Source organism: Amphibalanus amphitrite, unplaced genomic scaffold (genome assembly GCF_019059575.1).
Source record: "Amphibalanus amphitrite isolate SeventyFive unplaced genomic scaffold, NRLGWU_Aamphi_draft 000293F_arrow, whole genome shotgun sequence".
Lineage (NCBI taxonomy): Eukaryota > Metazoa > Arthropoda > Thecostraca > Balanomorpha > Balanidae > Amphibalanus > Amphibalanus amphitrite.
Window position 1 is genome coordinate 476,236 of NW_024881788.1, and position 13,608 is coordinate 489,843.

General features: G+C 48.1%; 1 long non-coding RNA gene across 7 annotated transcripts; it reads left to right on the top strand.

Moving 5' to 3' along the window:
* Window positions 1-9,112: 9,112 nt before the first annotated feature.
* On the top strand, window positions 9,113-12,853 carry LOC122387638. 7 transcript variants are annotated; one of them, XR_006257645.1, is made up of 3 exons: window positions 9,113-9,130; window positions 11,426-11,562; window positions 12,044-12,853. It is a non-coding gene; the product is annotated as an uncharacterized LOC122387638 (long non-coding RNA). The 7 variants fall into 7 exon arrangements; XR_006257643.1 differs by lacking the exon at window positions 9,113-9,130 and adding an exon at window positions 9,174-9,191; XR_006257644.1 differs by lacking the exon at window positions 9,113-9,130 and adding an exon at window positions 9,592-9,609.
* Window positions 12,854-13,608: the final 755 nt, after the last annotated feature.

Consider the following 13,608-nt stretch of genomic DNA (forward strand, 5'->3'; position numbering starts at 1 on the left):
TTCATCTGTTTTTATTCGTATTGACGCAGTGTGACTCGGGTGCGGAAGAGCCATTGTATGGTGGATGTAGGTACCTATGAATACATTGATTGATTGATTGATTGGCTGTTTGGCGACGAATTATTTGTGGGCGCAAGCAAATAGTAACTAAAGGAAACTAAGAAATGGATATTGTTTTTTATTAATATACATTTTGGTATTATGAAATCATTTTTCATTCATGTAAATACCGATTAAAGTTATTTATACATTAAATTATTTGAACAAATAAGCTTCGTTTCCATGGCAACGAGTGAGTCTTCAACGTGGTTATTTTGGCACGGAGGTTTATTGCCTTGGTACGGGGAAGCATCTCTGCGAACCCATGGAGCATTTGGTCAATTATTATATTATTCACTCATAAAGCATTGATTTATCATTGTGTAAGCATTTTGTAATGCCTAATTTACATAAAAGTACCCGTGGATTATCATGTATTGTACCTATTGTTACTAATTGAATCATGTTACCTAAGGTTTTGCTAGTTATTTTGGAAGCCCGAGTTTACCGTCAAATCGTCAAAAATTCCTCCGCGAATACTTCTTTCCGGCTTTCGGTGCAAGAGGAAAGCAGCCGGTCGGACTTTTGTTTTAACAATTGGTAAGTTCCTATGCCGCTCGATAGAATTTCTAGGTAAATTTTCACGGTAGCGTTTTTTGGTAGGTAGTTTGGTGCAAGAGAATCTAGGTAAAATCGGAATTTACCCAGGTAGGTAGTTTGGTGCAAGAGGCCTCACATATGTACAGCCCACCGCTAAAGTAATGTAAGGTTTTACCAATCTCAACGGTTGGCTTTGACTGGCGATTGTTTATGCGGAGTGATCGAAAAGAAGATGTCAATATCTAAAGTTGCAGCTGCAAGGGTGACGATACATATAAGCTTCATTGTAGTCTGGCTAATCGTTCCTAAGCTTCAGAAGCAGAACATACCCATGACTGAAACCACACATTACTTCTGCTGTGGACTGTACTACTTCTTTAGCACTTCAACACATTTTCACAAGCTTGGTGATCGGGCGCTCGACAGTCACATCCCTGACCTTAAGGGTCACAGACCGCACGAGGTTGTCCTTTGACATCTTCACAGCTTCGATTCTGCCAATCGGCCACTGGCCTCTTGGCACGCTCTCGTCGACTAGCAGTACGACATCTCCAACTTCTAAGTTCTTCTTAGCAGTGGCAGCTTCGACGGGTCGTTCTTGAAGTAGAGGCAGGTATTCTCGACGCCATCGTCTCCAAAACACGCCTGCTAAGTAGCTGGCTTGTTTCCACATTTTCCTGTGGTCGCTGTCGGATGTGCTGAAAACGTCCATGGGTATCGTTTCAGCGTGGGAGCCGATCAGAAGGATGTCCTTCGGAGAGAGCGGTGGAGCGTCTAACGGATCACACGATGGCGGAGCCAGGGGGCGGCTGTTTACTATCGACTCTGCTTCACAGAGAAACGTCTGCAGCGTCTCGTTCTTCAGGGACTTTACTTGAAGCATCGTGTCCAGTATCCTCCGCACTGTCTTAATCATCCGCTCCCAGGCTCCACCGTGATGGGAGGCTCCAGGTGTGTTAAACTTCCAGTCTATACTGTGAGCCAGCATCTCCTTCACCAGCCAGTCCTCCTTATCTTCTAATTTCTTTAGTTCCTCGCCGAGCTCTCTCTCGGCTCCTACGAAATTCGTCGCTCTATCTGACCTCAGAGTCTTGATGTTTCCTCTTCTCGCCATAAATCTTTTCGAGGCGCAGATGAATGAATCAGATGATATATCTTCGGCGACCTCTATGTGAATACAGCGGACCGAAAGGCAAGTGAAAATCACGCCGTATCTCTTCGCTTGTCCACGGCCGTGTCGAACGTAGAACGGGCCGAAGTAATCGACCCCAGTTCGGGTGAATGGAGGCTCCATCGCTGTGACCCTGTCATGAGGCAGGTCTGCCATTTTCTGTGTTTCTGTTGCTGCACGCAGTCTTCTGCAGACAAGACACCTTCCTAATATTCTCCTGACTGTCGCTGTGCCCTTCAGGATCCAGAAGGTCTTCCTCAGCTCTGCTAAGACGTGCTGCCGACCGGTGTGACTTGCTCTCTTGCGAGCGTCTTCAATGACAAGGTCCACATAACTTCCCTCGCTGGGAAGAATGATTGGATGCTGTGACTCGTACCCCATTTCAGCATCTTTCAACCTTCCACCGACCTTGATGATGCCATCTTCTATGAATGGACTCAGCTTGCTCAGCTTGCTTCCGCTGTGGACTTCCTTTCTGGCCTTCAGTGCAGCAGCCTCCTTCGGAAACGTATGTTCTTGAAGACTCCTCACAACTGCTTCTTCTGCTTCACGAATGTCGTCACTGTTCAGCAAGACCGGTCTTCTTTGAATGGGCATGCCTCTGCATCTGTCTTTCAAGCTCTTCTTCACCTTTAAGATCCAGGCGATGGCTCGAAGAAGTCTATGTCGAGGGCTGTAGTGCTCCGCCAGCTTCAGCAATGGGTTCTGTGAATGAGGCTGATCCGGCGGGTTAACCGTCTTCATCGCACACGCCATCACCTTGACTTCTGGATCTTCTGCCGTCACTTGCAGCGCTCGAGGCATCTCCGGCCAGTGCTCCTCTGGCATCCACAAGAACTCTGGACCAGCCAGCCATCGATCGCTCTGCAGTCCCCTGGAGACGTCATCAGCTGGATTCTTCGAACTTGGCACATGTTTCCACTGGCTCGGGAGTGACCCGTCATGTATCACAGCTAGTCTATTTGCCACAAATGTGTGGAATCTTGTCTTGCGGTTGCTGATGTACCGCAGTACCGTAGTACTGTCGGTCCAAAAGAACTCTTGGACTTCGACTGACCAACGCTCCAGCTGAGCTCTCACTGCGTCGGCGACCACTGCGCTCAGCCTCACACCGGTGACTACGGCCATCAGCTCGAGTCGAGGTACCGTTACAGCCTTCAGAGGAGCGAGTTGCGACTTCCCCTCGAGAAAGCTGCAATGAATTGCTCCAGCCTCGTTGGTGATTCGGATGTATGATACGGCGCCATAGGCCGCCTCACTTGCATCAACAAAGATGTGTATTTGGCAGGTGATAACGTCACCAAAGTCCTTAGGCTTGATGCACCGTCGAATGCTCAGACTGTCCAGACCTTCGAGTCTGGCTAGCCAGTCGTTCCAAGTCAGGGTGTTTCCTTCACTCAACTCATCATCCCAGTCTACCGCTTCTTTGTCAGTTCTTGCAGTATCCGGCGGCCCTGGGTCACTGTTGGATCGATCATGCCGAGTGGGTCGTACAGAGAGCTCACAGCAGACAGCAGGCCCCGTCTGGTACAGGGTTTTCTCTTCAGGCTCTCACACCGTACATCCAGCTTCAGCAGATCCTCTTCTGTGTCCCATATGATTCCCAAAGTCTTCTCGCTCGGCAGTCGATCAATGCAGCTAGACCAAGTCTTCATTCCGTCGGATCTGTCATCTCGCTCGAAGGCTGCCACCACAGCAGGGCTGTTTGACGCGAACTTGGTCAGGTTGAACCCTCCCCATCGACAGCGGCTCTTTAGCTCCTTTGCCCGAGTGATGGCCGTTTCTTCTGTGGGCGTTGAGCAGAGAAGATCGTCCACGTAAAAGTTTTCGTTCACTGCAGCCACACATTCTTCGGAGAATTCTTCACTGGCGTCAGCCGCTGCCCTCCTCAACGCGTAGCAGGCCACACTCGGAGAGCTTGTGGCTCCAAATAAGTGAACAGTCATCCGATAGTGGCGGATCGGACCATTCACGTCACCGTTTTCGAACCAGAGAAATCGAATCAAGTCGCGGTCTGACTCGTCCACCTTTACTTGGTTGAACATTCCCTCGATGTCTGCTGTGAAGGCTACCGACTCCATTCTGAATCTCATTAGCACATCAACCAGTGAATTCGTCTGGTCAGGACCGGCCGCGAGAATGTCATTCAATGACAATCCGCCATACCTTGCAGCGCAGTCAAACACTACGCGGATCTTGTCGGGCTTCGTCGGATGATATACTGCATGGTGGGGCAGGTACCAGCACCTTCCAGCAGTCTGTTCGTGCTCTTCTCCAGCCACTTCTTCAGCATAGCCTTTGCAGATCATTTCTTGCATGAACTTCTGGTAATCTGCAGCGTACTTTTCGTCTCTCTTCATTCTTGTTCGGAGGCCTTCCAATCGCTTTTCCGCCATCTTCAGATTATTTGGCATCTCCTCATCTGGCTTCTTAATGGGCAGAGCGGCAGTGTAATGTCCATCTTCCTGCTTCATTGACGATTCAACCGCCTGAATCCACTCCTTATCTTAGACAGATAGTCCTCTCTTCGTAGAATGAAGATTTTCTTCATACTCGCTGTTGTACATTATGCGCACCAGCTCTTCTATGGACTGTCCACCATCTGTTACCGTCGTTCTACACACCGTAGTCTGTGACTTCACTGAGCTGGAGTTCAGACCGCTGACCACCCAGCCGAATCTTGTCTGCACTGCGAACGGACTCCTATCCACACTTGGAATCACACGTCTTGGTTCCATGGCCAACAACGAATTTGCTCCCAGGAGCAATCCGACTTCTTTCGTCTCTGGCTCAGGAATTTCGATTTCCTTCAGATGATACCATCTTCTCACTTCTTCTTGCTTGGGAAAGTCGCTTGGATCGACCGGTATCGTCTCCATTCCGTACAGCGTCGGTAGCCGCATCTCATTGTCTCCGTTCATGTCAGTGATGTGCAGTCCTGCAGCTAATCGAGTTGGGATGCTGGCTCCTCTCTCCACAGTAGTTATTAACATCTGTCTTCTGGGCGCGTTCTGCATGCCGACCTCGTTCAGCAAGTCATTGGTAACGAAGGAATGGGTAGATCCGCTGTCTAGGAATGCAAAGGTCTTCACTTTCTTGCCTCCATTGCACAAGACGACCGGGACCAACGGCAAGGTGTGTCTCTCCGAGCTGTCACTGCTGGCGGTTCCACAGACCGTTGCTCCAGAGACCGTGGCTCCTTGTTGAAACGTCGGTGGTCTTTGCTCGGCTGGCTGCTCTTCTCTCTGACGTGTGCTCACGTGTTGCTGGCTGTGAGCTTCCTCCCGTTGGGCCTCCAAATGCATCACTGTGGGATGCCGCTTTCCGCATATAGGTACTGCACGTGGCGCGCCTTCCACAGTCACTGCTTCTGTGCCCCCTCTTGAAGCACGAGAAGCACAGAGCCATTCACATAGCAAACGCCCTTTTCTGTTCTTGTGAAATGGCTCTCAAGTGCTCGCACTCTGCCGTAGGATGTCCGATACCATCACAGAAGACACATTTCATTTGGTGTTGTGCTTGCGTGGTTGCGACGAGGGGCCTGGGGGCCCTGGTGCTGCCGTTGATGTTCCTGTGCCCTGAAGGCGGCACACACCCGTTGACGTTTTTGTGCCCTGAAGGCGGCGCGGTGCTAGTATCACGGCTGTGGCTGTACATGAGTCAACCATAAGTGGGATTCGATGCAATCCGGGCTTCATCTCTGACGAATTGTACGATATCTTCAAACGTCACAGCGCGCGCCTGCCTCTCTTCTATCTCATCAGCGTGTCGTCTCCAACCGCTCAGCATCGCGTCAGGTATCTTCCTCGTAATGGCTCGCATTGTGCTGGGGTCTCCCATCAGATGCCCATTCGTTCCCAGCGCATTCTTGCAGCTCAGCAGTAGCAGCGCGAACCTATCGAGCCTCTCGACATCATTCGACTTGATCATGCCGAACGAGTTGATGCGATCCATAAACGCAGATGAGATGTTGCTGGGCTGTCCCTATCTCTTCTTCAACATGCTTATAGCCTGATCGTAGCCATCTTCGAGGTATACGCAACTTGTCACGATCGCGTGCGCTTTACTGCCTGACGTCATATTCTGTTCCAGATAATACAGCCTTTCTTGATCGCTGTCCAGCTTTGATGCTATCTTCAGCTCGAAACTTTTCAAGAACTGAGTGAATTCAGTGACGTCGCCTCCGAATTTCTTCATCTCTATAGGCGGAAGTCGCATCAATGCCGCTGTTCGCTCCCGTTCCTGGGCCAGCAGTCTTGTCTCCTGCACAGGGACATTTCCTTCGTCATCGGCACGAGCAACTCTGGTGTCTTCAGCCGCCACTTGAGGGCAGAAAGATGGCTCGTCGATAACAGGAGCAATCGGATCGTGCCTCTCCCGCTCATAATTCAGAGAGATTGGTTCCACATGAGAGGGGCCGGCGGGAGTGGCCGGCGCAGGCGAGGCCAGCCGACCGACATTAGCGGAAACCGCATTCACTTGATTGTGGAATTGTTTCATGGCTTCTCTCTTGCTGTCACTTCTGCTACCTGTGCTTCTAAACCAAGTATTTCGTCTCTTCTCTTCAGCTCAGTTATTTTCTTCTCGCGTTCCTGTGTCTCTTTTGTTGCATTCAGGCGAGCTGTCAATGCTGCTCTTTTTGCAGCTTCTTCTGCCTGTCTTAGCATTAGTGACTCTGAGGTGGATATTCTTGTGCTCGTCTGTGACGCGCTATCATTTGGCTCGACTCCGTCATGTTCATTAATCATTTCCAACTGCTTCTGCCAATCTCAGTCTCAGCTTTTCTTTATTTCCATTACATGATAAGCTTCGAGCCTTCAGTTCACGCTTTAGGTCAGCGACCTTCATATTCAGAAACATTATGTCGTTGAGAGTGAGACTTTCAATAAAATACCGATATTGCAACGATCGTGGGTACCAAATTCAACTTTCGCACTGCAACATCGATGATCATTCGAATGTAGGTCTAGTCATACCCTACGTTGCTCCCCGAACCATCGTTCATGGTACCATATCCGCTTTAGCGCAGATAAAGTCGTGTCTGTGTTGCTGATTTTTTCCATTCTTCTTTATTTTCATTTCATTTGATGCCTTCTTGCTTCAAACTTGAGGCTTACTCGTCTGCTTACTTGAAGTCGCAATATACGTTAAATGCATTTACGTTTGAACATTAGTTCATCAAATTATTACTCTGATGCTCGGAAAGAATTACAATAGTAAGTGACATACATACTTCTTAACTATTAGATATTGAATAAATCAACCCCACTTAAAACAACAACAACGCAGAAACTCATATCCTTTTACGGTACTTAATCCAGCTCCAGGGGCCCGGGAACGATTTTCAAGTTGGGGGGGGGGGGCGAGCCAAAAATACTTGACATGATGCATATGAAACAGTGGCGTTGCTAGAGGTCTAAGGGGACACGTGCCCCCCCCCCCACACCGGGTTCAAAGGGACCCTCGGGTCCGAGAGGCCCTGCGGTGCCATTTGACCGGTGAGGGTTAACGATGGCCATATTTTGACTCAGAAGGGGGCCCCATTGGGCTCGTCAGAGCACTTCATGGGCCCTAAATAGCCAGACTAAGATCTCCATAAGGGCCCCACACCGGTTTCTGAGGGCCTCTTGCGGCTTTTAAGGGCCCCTCGGTGGTCTCCAAAGGCCCGTTACAGGCCTCTGAGAGTTCTTACCGGCCTATGAGGGGCCAGTTCTAGGGGCATTTCCCGCCTGTGATGGTCCCACACTTATTTTTCTGAGGGCGCCATAACGGCAACTGTGGGGGCCCTCGTTGGCGCCTATGAGGGCCCACACCGGTGTCTCTGAGAGTTTCACACCCCAACTCTGAGTGCCTACACCACTGGCCAGTGCCTATTAAAACCCAATATCGGCGACCCTGAGGACCCAACCAACACCTGAGCATCCAAAGGCCACCCACTGGTGACTTTTGAGGGCCCCACACCGGTGACTCTGAGGGCCCCACCGGCGTCTGACAGTAGGTACCATTCCGGTCTCTAAGGACCCCACATTACTTTTCCTGCCGGCCTAAGGGCCCCTTGCCGGTCACTGAGACCTCCTGCCGGCTTATAGAGGGTTCGCGTCAGCAGCTCTAACTAAGGGCCCCACACTAGGGCGGGTCATCCGAGAACTTTTTTTCAAGGACACATAATGAAGACCGAAATTCCTACGGAGCATGTCACAAGAAGACTGTGTGAATTTTTTTCAATTTTTTTGGTTGAGGTTGCGGAGCGCCGCAGCCAATTAATCAACCGGGTTTTCGCTACATTTTCACTGCACGCGAGTTTTGAGCACAAATATCATATGATTAATTATTTTCAAATATATAGGTACCTCAAAACTTCAGCTATTCCTCAACCTATTCTGCAAGTCTGTTGGCTGTATCTCTTTAACTGTGGCCATGGTGCCATGCTCTCTGTATCGGTTTTCCGCAACTCGATCGCAGCGCCATCTCTTGAGAGGACTGTTAACCTTGCGTCGGCCGAGACAATATGCATTCTGCTGATGCGATCTTAGGACGCTGATGAAAAAAACGTAAGGCACAGGAGCGTATATAGCGTGAAAGCTGTCAATTGCAATTAAAGTAGCCATGAAATGTACATATTGGGGGTTCACCTGACTTTAGCACAGCCATTATGCGCCAAGTGCGATAGTGTCCGCTGGATCTATTAGTCATTTGATTCTGCGCTGAGACTTCAGCAGCATTATTTTCAGTTTTGGCTTCGATTATTTCCTTGCATGTAAATTTAACCTTTCTTTTGAAATGCAAACCTAGTGTTAGAACTGAACAGTAGCAGAGCAGCTCAATTGCAGAATAACTAAGTACTAAGTTAGCCTCGTCAACTTAGCCCGGCTTCATCTGACAACAGACTCACGGTATATAGAGTACTAGGTAAAACCGGTTCGAAGGTATTTTGACCACTATTTTCAGCTGACCCTTTAAGTCTAAAAAAGAGAACTAAGCAACAAATTTCAATGAGTTTTATTATATGTATATATATTTTTGATTTATGATCAGAGACCACGCCATGTATGAATCTGTGAAGCATTAACGAAAATAAATTGTTGGCTATCTCCGCCATTTCAAAAATTATATATCTTAGGTTGCAAGGATTGTTCATGGACAAAATTAATTTTTCACAATCAAAATTTAAAATTGAAGGACAAAAAGTAATATCAAAGGCCAACTCCCTTTTGTTGAATTTCGAAATTACCATAGTTCTGAGCTGTTCAGCCTACCGGACCTGCCAATGCTCTACCATGAATTGTCGAGTAACTTCAGTGATGTGGGGCTTACAACATGGTCAAAAAATATCAAAATTGAATTATCTATCAGATTCTGTGCCTTTTGTTGCCTTTTAAAGGTTGGAAACTGTGTTTAGTTGATGTTCAATACATAACCACCATTGCTGTCAATGGTCACCCTGTTCCACTATATGTAATGATTCTCAAAAACTAGATCGATGTGGGGTCTAAATATTTCACTAAAATTAACAGAATCGCTTACATTATAACATATTAAAATGTCAAAACGTAAGAAACGCGGGAACTTTAAAAGATTTACGTCTAATTCTAAAACTTCGAATTTTGAATACAAAACAGTTCTGGACGAAAACATAGCTAGATGGCGAACTAGTCATTGTTGGGCTCACAAAGACCCTTTATTGAAATAAAAATTCAATTTTCTTCCAAAATATGTATGATTTATTGCAGTTTAAGAATTAAAAGATGCATTATTTTGGTCTGGTATGCGTTGGCTTCCTTGCCGCCTAAGGTCACACGGTGAGAGTTAATGGCATATTAATAGAAAACAAGACCGATGTGGGGTCTATTTAAAGCATGATAGTAAACAAAATTGAATTTTGTATCTATTGGTATAGGTTTTTAAACAAAATAAACGCGGGAACTTTACGAAACGTGGTATTGAAAACTGCCGACCATAATTATCACCCGCAGTTGCGCGCAGTTTTCTGTACTGCTATCGCTAGCAAACGCCAGCTTTTGTATTTGATTGGTTTAACGGTGTTTCTTTTACTGATTGAGAACACTTTGAAGTTTCAAGCTATTCAGCATGGCTTTGGATTCAACTCAAGGCGCTCAAGGTTATAAACATTTTCAAATTTAATGAATTTTCTTGTTGGATTTGTTTTTGATAGGCCACGGAACAGGAAACGGATTTTGAAATGTATTTTTATTGTGAGTTGATCTGTGCCGGGTGGGTTGGATTTGTGTCAAGTTTCTTTTCTGTGGTTAGTTGAGATACAAATCAAAATAGTTTTTATATTGATCTGCCATCGGAATTATTAGGTAGGTACCTACCCTACGAAGTATGTAGTCTACCTGAAGTCAAGTCTATATAAACCCCTCACCCAGATTCATTTTGGTCCTCTGCTCTCTTGTTTCCATGATCCTGATCCTCTCCTTCTCTTCTGCGTCTCAATCTCCTGCTTCAGGTTGAGACCCTGCTGTGGTTGGCCATTTCGAGTTGTGCTTTTGGAGCTTGCAGCAATGCGTGTTGCAAGTAACTCACCAGAAAAGATGATGTTCTGAGAATTGATAAACAAAAGCCCACAAAGTCCTGTAATTGACAAGTTACATGGATAAGTTTGAGTTATTATATCATTAAAAAAGTCTTGCAATGTGTGTAGCGATCATGAAATACATGCCCTCTGTGGGCTTTGTCCACCTCTCCCAAACATCCACCCTGCTAAGGGTTGGACAGACAACTATCCCATGGGGGAAGCCTGGAGGTTCCCCCAGGGTCCAATCTTATAAAATGTCTTACTATTCTATTCACGGCATTTGGTAACATTTATGGTGATGTGAGTGCTGTCAGTGCTGAGTCTGGGTGACTGAGTCTTGACAACTCACCTCAACCTGGGTGTCTGCCCAGACCAATGTTTCCTCATAATGTCTCCAGGTCTCCACTGCTCTCCTCGCCTGTTTCAGCTGTCTACCCCTGCACGCCTGATTCCTGACTCCCTCTCTCATTCGCTTTACCCAGGTTTTGCCAATGTTCTGAGTGTGCAGTTGCTGCTTTTTGGTGCACACACACCCCGGACTCTCCATCCAATTAACGCCTGAACAGTTGCTGAAAGTGCCTCCCACCAGACTTGCTGAATGGCTACTACTTGCATATGCTATCTGGACTGAAGCTTCCCCAACTAGCTGCCATGGCTCTCGGCAGCTGGGCTTAATAGGTCACAGGTCAAAGTTCTTTTGGGTCAGGTTCATAAAATGTCAAGGACATGTGTAAAATTGATCAACTGGAGGGTACTGAAAGTTTCGTCGCAATCGGCGTCTTTTTTATGCGAGTTATGAGTTATCCGCGAAAAACCGAGGAGGGGTCCGTTCGACCCCCCCCCCATACGGGCGAGGGTTAGGCCACATTCGGAATGTCAAGCTACATCTAGCTAGGCACATCAGCCTATCACGGGCGTTTGACTAGTAAAATATAGACATTTGCAGCCTTTTTTGACGTTGAATAAGCTGATTTAGTTATAGGTCGTCAATCGTCATTATGTGCCTGCCGCCGCTTTTGTCGTCTTCATTGTGTGCTTTGTGGTTTTTTAGTTTTGATCATATCATCCTCCATCAGGCTTGTTTCTGGCGGTGGTTCTGGAGACAGCGTGTCGATCCAGCTCTGTAGAACGTCATCCGGAGGTGGCAGAGTGTGATGGCCAGCCACGCGGCGCGCGTATCGACATTGACCAGAAACTATCACATCATCTCCAGGTCAGTACCTAATTGTGTGAACCAACGCGTCCACAGGTCAGCTGTGTCCCTTTTCGTCACTAGATCAGCGACGTGATGGCAATTCTGTGACCCGTCACCGCGTCCTTAGGTGGGTGGCTCGGGAGAACTTTTTGTGTTGCCGGGATGGGATGTCTGCTAATGCAGGTGCCGCTGCAACTTAGTGTCGTGACGTATGATGGGTCTCAGGTTCGGGTTTCGATTTCTCGAGTGAGAAATGTGTGTACAGGCTTATATACTGTTATTATAGCTGAGTGTGCGTCAGGAAACGTTATGAGCTATGAGTCGTGGTCGCCGTGGCTCGTAGTGGTATTTGACGACCGTCGTGACCTGTGACGGTCACCGTGACTGCTATGTGATGGTCGCCGCGGCTGGCATATGACGGCCGCCGTGACTTCTATAACGGCCTTCGTGACTGAAACGTGACGGTCGTCTTGACATGCCGCGACTCGCTGCTTTACAGGTCACTGGTCGAGGGCGCTCGAGCTGACGGTGTCTTCCGACGGCTCCACGGTGACCAGCGCCGCCACCGCCGAGACCATCCGACTCCTGAAATGCTAACGGCCGTGCACGAACAAGAGGCTCTAAGCATCCAGGTGCAAGGCAAGCGCCATGCTCAGAGGTGTCATCCGAAGAAGGCCGCACAGTGCACTTTAGGCTGAGCTCGGGTGTAGTGCGCGCCGACGGATAGGATGAAATGACGGGCCGGCCATCAGATTTCAGTGCGGGGATCAAGATGGTCGGAGCCGATGTGGCTCGGTTGATGGTGTGGCAGGGTTGATTGAGAGTGAAAGCGAGACACCCGGATCTGTAAAGAATACGCCGATACGGGTCTCGAACGTCGTCTCGCAATTTGTGCTCTGTAATATGACGGCTATGCCGTGGTATCATTCACTCTCGGTGCGCTAATAAATAATAAATAGGACAGAGGCTGGAATTAAGATATTATATTTGGATGTAAGGGGCAGGTTTGGGCCAGCGCTATTTTAGAAATCGTGAGCGTGCTAGTTGCAATCAATCGCGCGCTTCTTGTTGAGCATCTGTGAGCGAGAAAATACTTTCTCTGGAACTTAGCAGCTCGTCGTGAAATATTTGTATCTTTGGAGTAAGTTGTCAGAACATGAATGCATTTTTGGTGTCCACTGCAGCTGCTGTTCTGGAACAGAAACATGCCGAGATCGGCTGTGTATGTATGTTGTGGCAAAATCAAGCAGCCGTACCATGAATCAAAAGCGATATGTGAATTAAAGTGAATATATTTCACTATTTTTCAGGTTTATCATACAGTTCACAGAAATGCGTCAAATACTGATCACACCCGGTTCCAAACAAAAACGCTTGCGATCACTGGAAAATAAATAAACAATAGATACCCATGTGGCTGCCTGGCGTGATCCGAGACTCTCTCTCTCTCTCTCTCTCTCTCTCTCTCTCTCTCTCTCTCTCTCTCTCTCTCTCTCTCTCTCTCTATCTCTCCCTCTCCCCCCTCTCTCTCTCTCACTGTTGTTGCTGACGCACACGGCCGAATCGGCCAAGATGGAGAGCACGGAACGATGCTGGTGACTGGCGGACCAGCGAAAACAGGAAATGAGATGAAAAGCTTTAGCTCCCGTCTGCGCGCGGAAGGGCGCTGATTGGCGCGGCTCACAGACTCCACTGGCTCATCAGACTGTTGTTGGTTTTCTCCCTCCCCTCCCACAGGCCTAGCCAGGTAGCTTAGTTGTGCGCGGAAGCGAGCGGCCAGAGCGGGGCTAGGCGTCGCCCTCCCAGGTACCGGGCAGTGCAGCTGGACTTGCCGCGGATGGTCCGCCTCTGATCTCGGCACACTCGGCAGAGTGCGGCCGGACACGCCATGGAGTTGCATAGCGTGGATAGGCCGTATGGTGTCGCTGTCGTTATTATAAAAGCGTAAGTAGAAGGTTGAAGCAAGATAGAATGCCATCTTTTTTCGAGCTTTGTTACAAATTATTAGTATTGGCCGTTTCATTACATATAATATCGCAAAGCACAGCTGTATGCGCTGGCTAC